The following is a 14,137-nucleotide window of genomic DNA, read 5'->3' as shown; positions in this document are numbered from 1 at the left end:
CATTAAAGCGCACAGTGAGATGAAATAACGTCCTCCAGGACCAAAGGTGAAAAGTACAACACAACAGGACAACAGCACACATTGACAGTGAGGATAATTTGGGGGTGGGAATAAATGATACCTCTAAATATACATATACCTAAAAATAGAACTATCTAAAAAGACTTTTAGGAGGGGGGGTACATCAGGGAGGCTGTGACAATACAATATACATCATACAACAAAAGACTATGGACTATGAGAAACAGTGCAAATATGCTGGCAGTGTAGTATAGTTAGTGCAGACGTGTACTGCTGTGCAATTTCCTTGTACTATTACATTGTGCAAATATGAGCAGTTGTGCAAGTATGCAATGAGAATAAAACATTGTTCAGTAGAAGGAGGTTAAGTAGGGCAGAGCAGGATGTTAAGGAGACAGTCCAGTGTGGAAGAGGGCAGCATGGCGTTTAGGAGCTGGACTGCTTGGGGCAAGAAGCTATTGCACAGTCTAGCAGACCTGCTCCTGATGTTGCAGAATCTTCTTGCAGATTAAAGGGGGGTGAAGAGTCCTTGGGAGGGATGGCAGGGGTCGGCCGCGATGCTGGTGGCCATATGCTGCAGGCGGTCTGTTCATTTCACTCCACGTCCACAGATCCAGGGGAGATGTATGGCTGCTGCGTCACTCACCAAGCCACTGTGCCGCCCAAGGTCAAAAAACATTTAGCTTAATGTACTGTTTCATGTCAGTTATTTTGAGAAAAGATCAGTCAGTTGCGCATTGGAATTATTGACAAACTAACAGAAATAATAACCACTTTAAAAATCCCCGGACTCACCTTCTCTTGCACCCACAGGGCAACTCTTCTGCAACAGCCCTGACAAGTCTCAAGGTGAACTTCAGAGATTACTTTCATGTTTCCTGGCTTAGAATAGAACTACTGTAACTACTCCAGCAGAAGATCTCAGAAGATTAGATTTCCAGTAAAATGTCCTACCAAATTAAAGGATGATTTTAATAATCCTTCCCAGATGACTGACACTAATGCAGGGACTGAACAGGACAGACACCACTGATGACACTTGAGTGTCTCATTAAACTACAATATAAGCAAAACCAAAAGCAATAGCACATCACATAGAAAAAGAGAAAAGATTTCATAATTAACCTGGTGAGAATACCCTTAGTCCAGTAGATGGGAACAAGTGCAGCCGAAAAAGGTGAAAATAATAATACGTATGTAACGAACAAGGATGTTAAGATCCATTATGAAGGAGCTGAGCAGAGCGTTTAATTGCTATCTTATCAACCAATCAATCGATGTGTACAAATACAGGATAGAAACAAAGCAAAGACAGATGTACTAGGAAAAGTTAACATAACTTCCCGAACTTTACAAGGAACAGAAATGAGTAGTATTTCAGGAAAATAACAGAAATCTGTCTTCCACAACTGATTATCCAGTGTAGCATCATGGTGAGATTGTTGTACAGAAAGCAGGGCACATTCTTGGTGGGATTCCAGTTCATCACAGTGTGCATTCTCACAGATACAATCACACACTGCACGCAGGGACAGACAGTATAAAATAAGAAATGAAATTGTACATAAAATGCCTTGTGAAAGGCATTGAGTGCTCCAGATGTTGCAAGCAGGGGTCCAAGAGATGGCTAATGTCAGTACCCTGGATAATGCCTAAATGTGGATCCCTTCTCCAGATGCTGCTGGAGGCCAAAAATCTGGGTCCAGTTGATGATGGACTCAGTTACCCCAGCTTTTGATTGCTGCTCTTTTCCGTCTGTCCTCCCCTACAAGCATATCTAATGGGCAGTGGTGCCGCCCAGGAGCTGCACAAAAATCAGGACTGAAAACAGGGACAAGAGCTTTTCAACCGGGTAATCCCAGTAGGGAAGGGATTTTGTTACCACAAGCTCGGACACGGGACTCACCACAAAGAAAGCAGCCCCATCTTGTCACGTGATGAACATAAAGGCCACCTCCTTTACCCTGTTGCTTGGTGACTTGTGGTTAAAAAAAAAAAGTCAAACAGGCTGATTAGTGCTCACACACCGAGGAGAGAGCGCATGTTTTGTTTAGGGGCAAGTAGAGGACGCGGTCAGCAAGGTCCCGGCAAGCAGAAATGAAATGATGATACAGAAGTGGTCTAATGTATTACCGCTGGGTGCAGGCATGCCGTAAGGGAGCAATTATTAACTTAAGACATTTTAACAATATTATCAAACTAATTGAAAATTAATTTTTGGGAAGGTGTGTTGTTAGTTAAATGTGAACTGCTAATAATAAAGAAAAAATAAAAACATAAACATATAAATAAAGAAGTAATAACTGTGCAGCAGTAGTTTTAAATGTGAGGAATTTGGTTGTTTCAACATGAATCTGTCTTTCAGTTAGGCATTAACTAGAAGGTATAAATCTGTGTTTTTTTATTGTATGTAGCTATAAACAGCACTGCTCTGCTTTGACACTATTAGTCACCACATGACACAATGCCAAAAAGGTTCCCCCCTTCCTTGGTGCACAGTGCCCAACTGCACTACAGCTTCAGCACCTCCTCCCCTCCAAAAATACATTGCTTTCGCCCCAAGGCTCACTCTGCAGGGCATTTGATGTGTGTTTGGCTCGCTGCTTCACTTCATCGATCCCCCTTTGCTTTGCGCAGAATGAATTGCTTAAACAATGGAACTCCTGCTCTGACTTTGATGTTCAGCTTTATACTGCCGACCAGAAATTGTTCCAAAGTGCCGGCAGTTTCTGTTTTCTTTCAGAGAGTTAAAATGCTTTCAAGAATAGGAAAGCCCATTGTAGCAGTCAGAATGAGGCTATATACACACAAAAATCATCACACAAGACGTGTGGGACACTTCATCTGTTGGTTCTCTAAAAAGTATGGCTCAGGACATTGTAGAATGATCTGCAAATGAACTCTGTTTGTTTACAAGGAGAACACAATCTTAATCCTTCAATATAAAGGCAAACACTGCATCCATCCATTCTCCATAGCTGCTTATCCAGTGCAGGGTCGCAGTGACCCTGGAGTCTATCCCAGTAAGCACACGGCACAAGGAAAAAGACTCCCTTGACCACCATGCCAGTCCATCAATGGACACATATTTATTTATACACTAAGGAAAACTTCGAGGCACTAATTCCTCTAACTATATAATTTTGTACTGTGGGAAGTGAGTAGAGTCTCAAGAGGAAAACCACATGAGCAGGAGGAAAATATACAAAATCCACAGATACACCAGGGGGCAGAAATCAGGCATCCTGTGGCACTCCATACAATATGTACCTATATAAATTCTCTGAACATACTAAAGTATCTGCAATATATTCCATCTCTTTTTAGAAATGGGTAGTGGTATTGTGAAACTCATACACTAAGTGATGAACAGTATTTAGGGCAGCTCAAATCTCAATTAAATCATGGATTTAAAGGGTTCAGTAATAAAGCACTGAGTAGTAATGGAATTAACAGACTGTCTCTAAAGCCTGGAGAAGAGATAGTGGATTCAAAAATACTGCAAACAGAACATTTGGCTGAGCAGCAGGCTAGATAACTACATGCATTCACTCTATAAGTCTAGAACATGGTACCTGCATCAACCAGAGCACACATTCAGCCACAGCCACTCAGTTCCTGCTCCAACTCCTCTGGATTGGAGTATTATTTTTGTTTGTTTCCCATATAGCTCTCATTAACTCGATCTTTTGCCTGTATTTGCACTACAGGTTTGGATGCAGAAATGTATTTGGTTTTCTTTGTTTACGTACACCTGCCCTACAACCATTAGCACACACAACTAATGATCAACCTACACCTTCACTTAAACAGGGTAAAACGTGGGTGGAGATCATGAGGGCAATCAGGATAGGATGACTAGTAATTAAGGCTGTTATTTGACAATGACTTTTGTGATTCTAGAAATAAAGCCTCCATGTCGTCTGATCATTACAATGATCGTAGCAATGACACATTCCAAGTAAATGCACAATTAATTGATATGTGCTCTTGTCAAAAGTATATAGATGTATTCATTGTTTAGTTCATCCATTTGTTCTTGCATGTTTTTTTTTTGTTGGAAAATTTGTATTTTATTTTGCCCACTTTTCCAGTACTTATTAATATCCAGAGTTTGGTGCTAATGGTTATCTGTATCAAAACAAAGCTGCAACTCACCTTAGATCAGGATTCCCCAACTCCGATCCTGGGGGGCTAGTTTGCAGCACAGCTTGCAGTTACTCAGACACACCTACTAAACCTGGTGATTAGCTGACTAAGGTGTGTTTTGAGCACAGAAATCTGCAAACTGTGTTGGATTCTGATCCTCCAGGACCAGAACTGGGAAACCCTGCCTGAGATCCTTAGTGGGTAGTGTGCAACCTTTTTATGTATGTGTGTATTCAGTCATTTCACTGTCATCTATTGGGGGATTTACATTTCATTACAACTTCTGCTTACATCTACTTTGTTCAACCTGGTGAAACAGAATACGTGAACTAAGAAAGATTTTCTTGTTTACTGTCTCTTTATTACCTTACTGTTTATATGGAAGCAATTCTCCATATGAAAACATTGCTCTTAACTGAAGCTCAAAATTCGAATGATATTTTTGGTTACCTAAAATTTGAATTAATAAATGTCAATTATGAGCCAACTAAATAAAAAACTTCAGGGATTAGCACAAAATTAAACACTGTCTATATCATTGTATCTACCACTGAATACTGTAAGTATGATGTCCTGTTTTGTAAACACTTTGTTGCCAAATGTCACATCGCGGTCAGGCACAGGTTGAAAGAGCCCGGGGAAGGGTGGGGGGGGGTGTTCCATGAAGCAGGATTTTTCAGTTAGTTGGGTTAGCATAAGCTAGAATTCATAATTGTCCAATAGGAATGCACCTTACTTAAAGTCTTATTGGACAATCATGACTTCTAGCTTAAGTTAACCCAGCTCACTAAGAAATCCTGCTCCGTGGAACACCCCCCCCCCCCACCAAATGCAAAGGCAAGCCCATGGGGTTTACTGAGTGACACATACAAGGTAGCTTATTACAATTGAGGGAACACATAGGACATGATCACTGACATCATATCACCTACACTAGCAACAGCAACACTGACCGTTAGCACACACAACCTACACCTTCACTTAAACAGGGTAAAACGTGGGTGGAGATCATGAGGGCAATCAGGATAGGATAACTAGTAATTAAGAGACACACTAGGGTAACACAATAGGTAAGCCTGACACCAAACTAATATATAGCATTTATTAAGAATCCTAATGCTAAAACAGAACACTCTCAAAAGAAATACACGTTTTGACATAAAAAGTAATAAAAAGCGTCTGAAATATAATACATAAGAATGTGGGCTGCAGAGTGGCTCTGTGGTTAGCATTCTGACACCTCCAGGTTTGGAAGTTCCCATCCTGCCTTCCTAGGATACATTTCAGTGGTTATCTAAGATGGATGGATATATGCAGTAAATGCTTAACCTTTGCTGGAAGTCTCTATTTTCTCCCTTATCTGCACAAGAGGGAGCAAATTAGGAGGCGTCCATTAATACTGCTGCTGAAGCCGAACAGGACCTCCTTTGATTTAGGACCCTAACTATACAAAAAAAAATAAAACATGTCAGGGATATCGCTGCCTACATGAGGACCAGCTGGGCTGCTTTCTACAAGCATTTTTTGTTTGTCATCTAAAAGGACAGTGTCTAAAAACTCCACATGATACAAATTCAGTCACACTTCAAAGGCTTATAAAAACTAGAACGTGTGTATTCATTATAGGACCAGCAGGAGTGGCAAGTGGAACTGTCAGTCACTCAGCATCAGAAGCGTTGAATCAAAGAAGATTTTCCAAAACACTGTCTACAAGACAGCAGGAGGAGGAATATATTTGATCTTCAAAAAGTAGCAGAAAATCAGACCAACAGGGCTATTGACCCCAATATCCTTAGGCGGCTTTGCATATAGGCTTCCGAGCAGCATTCCTTAATACAAGCTGATGATTGTGAAAAAATTATTAATATCACTTTACAGTACGATACACAACATCCCCCCAAGCTTTTATGCTTGTTTTTTTGCTATTGACTGTTCAGCCAAAATTCAGTATAATATAAAAGGGAACAATAGGGTTATCACCTAATTCATGTCAGGGAAGACACTTTGAGCTACTTCAGGTTTTATGAACTAGTTTAAATCTGAAAGGTTCCTGTGCTTGGCTAAGTGTTAGAGTAGACTCTGCTTCTTGAGGAAGCTTAAGTCCTTCAATGTGTGCAGCAAGATGTTGCATATCTTCTACCAGTCTATCATGGCAAGTGTTATTTCCTATGCAGCCGGTGACTCTAAGAAGCTAAACAAACTGATTAAGAAGGCCGGCTCTGTGCTGGGGACCGCTCTGGGAGACTGACAAAGAAGGCCGGCTCTGTGCTGGGGACCGCTCTGGGAGACTGACTAAGAAGGCCGGCTCTGTGCTGGGGACCGCTCTGGGAGACTGACTAAGAAGGCCGGCTCTGTGCTGGGGACCGCTCTGGGAGACTGACAAAGAAGGCCGGCTCTGTGCTGGGGACCGCTCTGGGAGACTGACAAAGAAGGTCGGCTCTGTGCTGGGGACCGCTCTGGGAGACTGACTAAGAAGGCCGGCTCTGTGCTGGGGACCGCTCTGGGAGACTGACTAAGAAGGCCGGCTCTGTGCTGGGGACCGCTCTGGGAGACTGACAATGAAGGCCGGCTCTGTGCTGGGGACCGCTCTGGGAGACTGACTAAGAAGGCCGGCTCTGTGCTGGGGACCGCTCTGGGAGACTGACTAAGAAGGCCGGCTCTGTGCTGGGGACCGCTCTGGGAGACTGACAAAGAAGGCCGGCTCAGTGCTGGGGACCGCTCTGGGAGACTGACTAAGAAGGCTGGCTCTGTGCTGGGGACCGGTCTGGGAGACTGACAAAGAAGGCCGGCTCTGTGCTGGGGACCGCTCTGGGAGACTGACAAAGAAGACCGGCTCTGTGCTGGGGACCGGTCTGGGAGACATACTAAGAAGGCCGGCTCTGTGCTGGGGACCGGTCTGGGAGACATACTAAGAAGGCCGGCTCTGTGCTGGGGACCGCTCTGGGAGACTGACTAAGAAGGCCGGCTCTGTGCTGGGGACCGCTCTGGGAGACTGACTAAGAAGGCCGGCTCTGTCCTGGGGACCGGTCTGGGAGACTGACTAAGAAGGCCGGCTCTGTGCTGGGGACCGCTCTGGGAGACTGACAAAGAAGGCCGGCTCTGTGCTGGGGACCGGTCTGGGAGACATACTAAGAAGGCCGGCTCTGTGCTGGGGACCGGTCTGGGAGACTGACTAAGAAGGCCGGCTCTGTGCTGGGGACCGGTCTGGGAGACTGACTAAGAAGGCCGGCTCTGTGCTGGGGACCGCTCTGGGAGACTGACTAAGAAGGCCGGCTCTGTCCTGGGGACCGGTCTGGGAGACTGACTAAGAAGGCCGGCTCTGTGCTGGGGACCGGTCTGGGAGACTGTCTAAGAAGGCCGGCTCTGTGCTGGGGACCGCTCTGGAGCCCCTAGAGTTGGTTGTAGAGAGATGGATGTTGCACAAGCTGCTCAATATTATGGACAATACTACACATCCCCTACATAACCTACTGGCCAGACAACAGAGTGTTTTCAGTCAGTGACTCCTTCAGTTCCACTGCAATAAAGATCTTAAAAGGAAGTAAATCGTGCTCATGGCAATAAGCATCTATAACGACTCCTCTCCATGTAGGACGAGTCTCTTCCTCTGAGGCAATACATAATGCATATTTATATTTATTTTGCATATTTGTATGTATATATTTTTGCATTTTGTAATTTGGTGTTATCTCCATGCTAATATCTATTTCGTGTCTGTGTGTTCCTCTCATTTATGTAAATGGCTACTGCAACACAAAAATTTCCCCTTGAGGATAAATAAAGTAATCGGAATCTGAATCTGAATCTGAATTGTGCTTTGACTGGTTTGATTCCTTGAATGAAAGACTCATCCAGCTGTTTCACATTAACCTTAGTGACATATGCATGGTTATAGGAGACCAACCAATCAGCACACAGCAAGAACTCAGTGCTTAAGTGAAATCCAGGTCCTTTTATATGAAATGGTAGATCACAAATCCTGTCCTAGCTCAAAGTGTCCCCCTGACACGGATTAGATGATAACCATAGGAAACAAGCATAATTTTGATATTTGAGAGATTTGTTTAGTAATGAAAGTCATGGCACACTCTATGTCCCCATGTGAAGAAATAATCTGAGAGTAAGGTGAATTCCTATAACAAACATATGTTCATTACAGTCACCTGAGCCTTATTCCAATCCTTATACAAGACTGAACAGATGTGTAACCGAGTCATACCCCTTTCCATGACTCAACACCTCAAAAAATAATTTTTGTGTGCTTCTCCCCCTTTATAGTCTTTGTTTTTATTCCTTTCTTGTTTTTATTAAATCGCTCTAGACAAGTGTCCAGAAAAAAGCTCCTATTACTTCATTCCCACGTCATGTGATTCTGTTTGACATCCAACCAAAAGAATGTGTTACATTCTTTCAGACCACCAGCCACGACTGCAACTACATAAATGCTATAGTTGCTGATCACTCACACAAGGAAAAAGGAATTTTGACTTCCCCTTCCATGCAGAACTTGGTTCAATGCAGTGAAGCTTGTTTTAATGTGTTATTACAATGTTATGATGGAGTTCAGGCTGAACTGTGAATACACCATTCCAAAAACATGTTTAATTGTTCTATTATAGACTCTTTTTTATGTCAGAAAGGTAATCTTTATCTCCAGCTATTGGTGGATGGCCTAACATTCTCCTGCATAATTGTCTTGTGCAAAGCAAAACCAATTCCTGATGCAGTAAACATCTCTAAACCATAACTACTGCCATGACTTGTAATGAGGCTCCTTCTACTGAATGCCTTGTTTCCACCAAGCATAATGTGGCCCATGTAGGTAAAAAAAAATCAGATTTTGTTGAAATAGACAAGCATTCAACTTCTTTTCCATTAGCTGTTATTCCACCTTGCTGATCTATCATATATGCTTGGTATCATCTATCATCTTTGGTAATTGGGTCATGGACCAATACACGAGAACCTTGCAGATGTCTATACAGTATGTTGTTCTAGAGTATTTCTTATAGAATGATTTATGCTTTGCTCTTGGAGATATCCTGCCAGAGTGACCACTCCTGGAAAGGCTTGCTGCTTTTTCAAACATTTTCATTTTGGAATTATGGCTCTAACTGTGGATTCCTACAGACCCAGAGCTTATATAGGGCTGGCATGATCTAGAATCAGTGAACTAATTTAATTTTGCTTTCCTATGGTGCCTGATCCAAATCAGGCCTGAATGTTTATGACATTATTAAAAGCTCTGATCCTGTAGTGACTATCCAGGTGTTAGCAGGCAGCTATGTTTCTTTACACCACCAGGGTTGGGAGTTAGGTAATGTGTGTGTTTAAATCTCAATACAGAAGCGTAAGAGAGATTATTTTAGGGAAGGTGGGGGGGCAGTGAGCAAAATGACTGAAGCTTCATTAGGAAGCTGGAGTGATTTGGGCTAATGGTCTAATATGCTAAACTTTTTGATTGACACTAGCTGACATACATACAGCTCTGGAAAAAGAGTCCACAGTAAATTTTTAGTTTCACTCATTTCTCAATTTATGGCATGTGTAACATATACATTTTTTGTGAACTGCAACCTGGCTCTTCTTCCTTCCTTGCTTCCTTGCTTTATGGGTCTTCAGTCCTGCTTCTTGAAGCCTGTTACAAATTGTCTTAGCAGGGTACTTCACACCAATTAATTAAATCTCCAGCTTACGGAGGTCATCTCCGGCATTAGAAAGTTGCTTTTACTCTCTACCTGGCTGGTTTTTGTTGTTCCCAGCGTCTTCTGTTTCACATTGTTCTTGTGTACTGTGGTCTTTTTGAACCTGGATGCAAACTACTGCTCAGTGTAGCCTTCTGCCAACAGTAGGATTAAACCAGGATTTAACAATGCAAGTTCTTAAAAAATATGGAGCAGTCTCTTAATTTTTTTCCAAAGCCGTACACTGTCACTTTGTTTTCTGGGATGGAATTACCAATCACCCACAAACAGCCTATTAGACAATTACTAATCACCCACAAACAGCCTATTAGACAATAGCCTAAACAACAGAATTCGTGTTAGGCCAAACTTAGATGAAATCGTTTTTTGTAGTAACATAAATTAGCCAGAGATATGGGCAAAATTATGTTGACAATAGCATTCAGCAAAGGCTTGGTATAGATTGTATAGATCTTAAGTCTACTTACATTGCTGCTATTTTTAAAGAACACTGTGATAGATCTTTTTTCTGGATTGCTTTTTTCTGCTGTATTGCATAAGACTTTGGTCCGTGTGACTAAAACTGCATCTGGCACAACTTATTAGGCAGCTCAGTTCTGAAGTTGTTCAGGACCCAAAACCTGAAACGGCAAAATACAAACAGAATGCACAAAACCCTTGTGCCGATTATGCCTTAAGCAGCTGCTTGTCTTGCCTATGGCTGGATCCACCCGAGACCTGACCAAAACACTTTCCACAGTGGACCGATCCAGAGACGACTCCCAGCTGGGTAGAGAATGATCCCAGATACCCAGATAGTTTATCAACACCTATCGACAGACAAGGCATCCACTACAGTGTATCTGGTAGCTGGTTCTGGTGATAATATGACACTTTGGGTTCTTCAATAATGTTGATATGCAGAATATGTTGTGTATAGTTGAATAGTCTTATTTAGTAAAATGCACAGCTCTAAGCTTCCCAGTGTTACAAGATTCCAAAAAGCCTTTATGTTTAGTTAAATTTAAATTGTGACATTCATTGTTTAAAATGATATATTTTTTTACAGTTATGAAAAATATCTTGAATTAACATACCACATAAAATGGAGAATTGTCATTCCCTAAAGGCCTTCAAATTTCTTGCTTGAGGAATTGGCTACATGGGAAACTTACTGGTACAGTGGCTGTTTGACATTTGTATCATCATTATCTAAAGACTGAGATGTCACATAATGACAAAGTGACTTGTCTTCTCAAATTCGAACGTGCCACTTTGGTTTCTTAGATTACTATAAAACTTATGTGCTGAACTAGTACTCATACAGATTCTGTCACCTGGATGTAGGAGCCTGACTGTGTGTCTCTATGGTTGTGGAGAAAGGGTCTTCTTTCTTTGTGATGGTCCCCTATACAGGTGTTTACCTTGGTTTGTAGCCTCAGAGATATCCCCTACTACCCCAGATTTCTTAGGTTCTCCATCCAATGAAATTTCTCCATTACCAGATCATTTGGCAGCTGCTGCAGAAATGTCTATCCTTCCTCCCACAGCTTGATATTCAACAAACACAAAGATGTAATGCTGTCATACTCATAGCTATATTTTATACGGCAGAAAAAATATTATTAACAGTAATTCCAGATTGCTTGTGGGTTGTGTTTTCTCCTTTATTGTCTTTAAAAATCACTTCTGACTCACGGCCTCTTAAGCTGCAGAGATATTAATCTAGTTTAATGAGAAAGAAAAAATATTTAAATATGGATTGTATAAGAGATCTGTCTTAGCCAAATTAGTAACAGGGCTAAATCATGCCGAATAATCATGAAAGAATGAATGAATGAATGGGTTTTACTGGCCACAAAAGTTCACATTGATAAGGAATTTGTCATGGCATAGTGATTGTTCTGACATATAGCAAACTACGTAGTATAGATAAGTCAATAGTGAGACATTTAACATCTCTCAAGCAACAATAAGTTTACTGCATTAAATAATAAATAAGTTAAAATAATTAAACGTGCAGTGCTCGATACCAGTCAGTGCTATGGTGGGGTATGGCGGAAGGGATCGTACACAGCGCAGCTCACGAAACGCAACAAACTTTATTTTAAGCAGAACTTAAAAGTAAATAAAAGAGACCGCGAGGGGTATATCAAGGCAGGAAACAAGAACTAACGAGACTCTAACTGGAACAAGGAGAAACTAACACTAAATAAATTTTGGAAAAACAGTCAAGAAAGACAAACAGGAACCAAGCAGGGAGCAACATGGGTACAACCACACAGCACTTAGAGCAAACAGTGCTGACACGCACCATGACTGAAGACCAGAGAATGGGCAGGCATTTGAATACATACATGATGAGGATCAACAACAGACATACAGTATGTGGGCAGTAACAAGCATTGGGATCACGGAGACACAGGTGAGACCAATCGACAGATAAAGGATCGAGCACCAGGGGAGACTAGATGACAGGGGTAACTAAAGAATACTACAAACAGGGAATAACAGGAAGCAAAAACAAGGAACTGTACCATAAATAAACATACTGTACCTCTGGCCAGAAAATAACCCATAACAAAAGGGATGTCTGGATGATATAGTCACCCGGTCAGCCCATTAAGCTATGCGGCAGCCCTGGGAACAGAAGAACACATTAGGAGCTAAGGACACGGCATGGCCAGCGACACCTGCTGGCCAAGCAGGGAACAGACATAAGACAGGGACCAATCCTGACAAGCCATAGTAATCATGTAAATTTGTATTGGTAGCTGTGCACTGCAAAAAATCCAGCACTGCCCCCAACCTCCCAGCTGTCCCACATCTGCCCATATGTCTATGGTGGCATGTTGGCCTTTGTAGCACAGTCTTGGGTCTCACCTTGTTATTTCTATGCTTTTAGCAGTTGATGGGTATTTTATTTATTTTTTTTTATTATTTTTTACATTTATTTAGCAGAATCTTTCAATGCGACGTACAAGTGGTCAGCCAGTCCCTGCAGCAATTGGGGTTAAAGCAGCGACCTACCAATCCTATCCCACAGAATCACACACTGCCTTTTTTATTATTAATGGAAGGCAGGAAATTACTAGTAAATATTCTTTTTCATGACCTTAACTTATTTGAATATAGTATAATTCAATGTCACAGTCCTTGATGGCTTTACCATTTAAAACGTTTTAAACGTTTGGATTAATGGATCCTGTTGGACTTCGATGAAAGGATTTTGTTATAAGTTCATGTGATGCAGTTAATTGATGTCAGTTTTGTAACTTTCATCAGCCTCCAGTATTAAAATAATCACTACCATATTAGCAGCACAATCATAACAGAAATTAATGCCAATTATTATATAATTATTATAAGAATCACATTCAGTTGTCACTAAGCAAATTGGGTTAGAGGTCATGTGCCAGCGTCTGATATACTGCCAGGTACAGTACATAAACACTTCACCTCACTGTTCACGCTTACAGCTGTCCTCCTACGCACTTAATCTTCATAATAAAATCATCATATTTCATTAAAAATGACTCCCTTCGAAATCACATCTCAAGTGTATTTGTGTATGCCGTCCACTTTGATGTTTGTAAAGTGAGCATTAAAAACTATGTTACATAATGATACCTACAGTTATTTATATTTGTTACTAACTCAATAGTTCACTTTTTTCACCCTTACATTTTGTATATTTTATGACACATCACATCAGTTCCATCATGATGTATCTGAGCACGATGTTTGGTAGAAATTAACTGTCTGTAAAGCTACAGCATCATGAATCCCTTGTGCTTGTGCTCAATTTCCTGTGGGAACACATTAACACATTAATACAATGTTACTATATCGTTTCTGCATATACTTCAGAGTGAACAGGTGTCAGGATATATATTAACCTGTATTCTTCTTTTCTTGGCACGGAACAGCTGGCCCCAGTCCATTATGCATGCACAAAACAGATGGCTGAATTGGTGACATTCCAGGTGGCGCTACTGTTCAACCCCAGGAGCCCAGGCCTGCTCTTTCACATATGTAATGACAGTCATGGGAGGCATTTCATGTTTTTTTCTGTATGCGCTCAGCCTTCGCAACCACCTTACATTAGTCATGTTCTTGTGAAATCCCCCATTACTTGTGGGATAATATGAAGGGTTGATGCAAAGTTCAGCCACTTACTCTTTGAACCTCATTTAAAGGGACATGGTAGTTAGTTTGATTGTGTTTCCATATGTCTCCCCAAACTAATAGGCTGTGAAAAGCAGAAAATGTACTGATTTTCT

This window comes from Paramormyrops kingsleyae, chromosome 5 (genome assembly GCF_048594095.1).
Source record: "Paramormyrops kingsleyae isolate MSU_618 chromosome 5, PKINGS_0.4, whole genome shotgun sequence".
In the NCBI taxonomy this organism is placed as follows: Eukaryota; Metazoa; Chordata; class Actinopteri; order Osteoglossiformes; family Mormyridae; genus Paramormyrops; species Paramormyrops kingsleyae.
The sequence above is the reverse complement of the archived record's forward strand: the minus strand, read 5'-3'. Positions refer to the sequence as shown.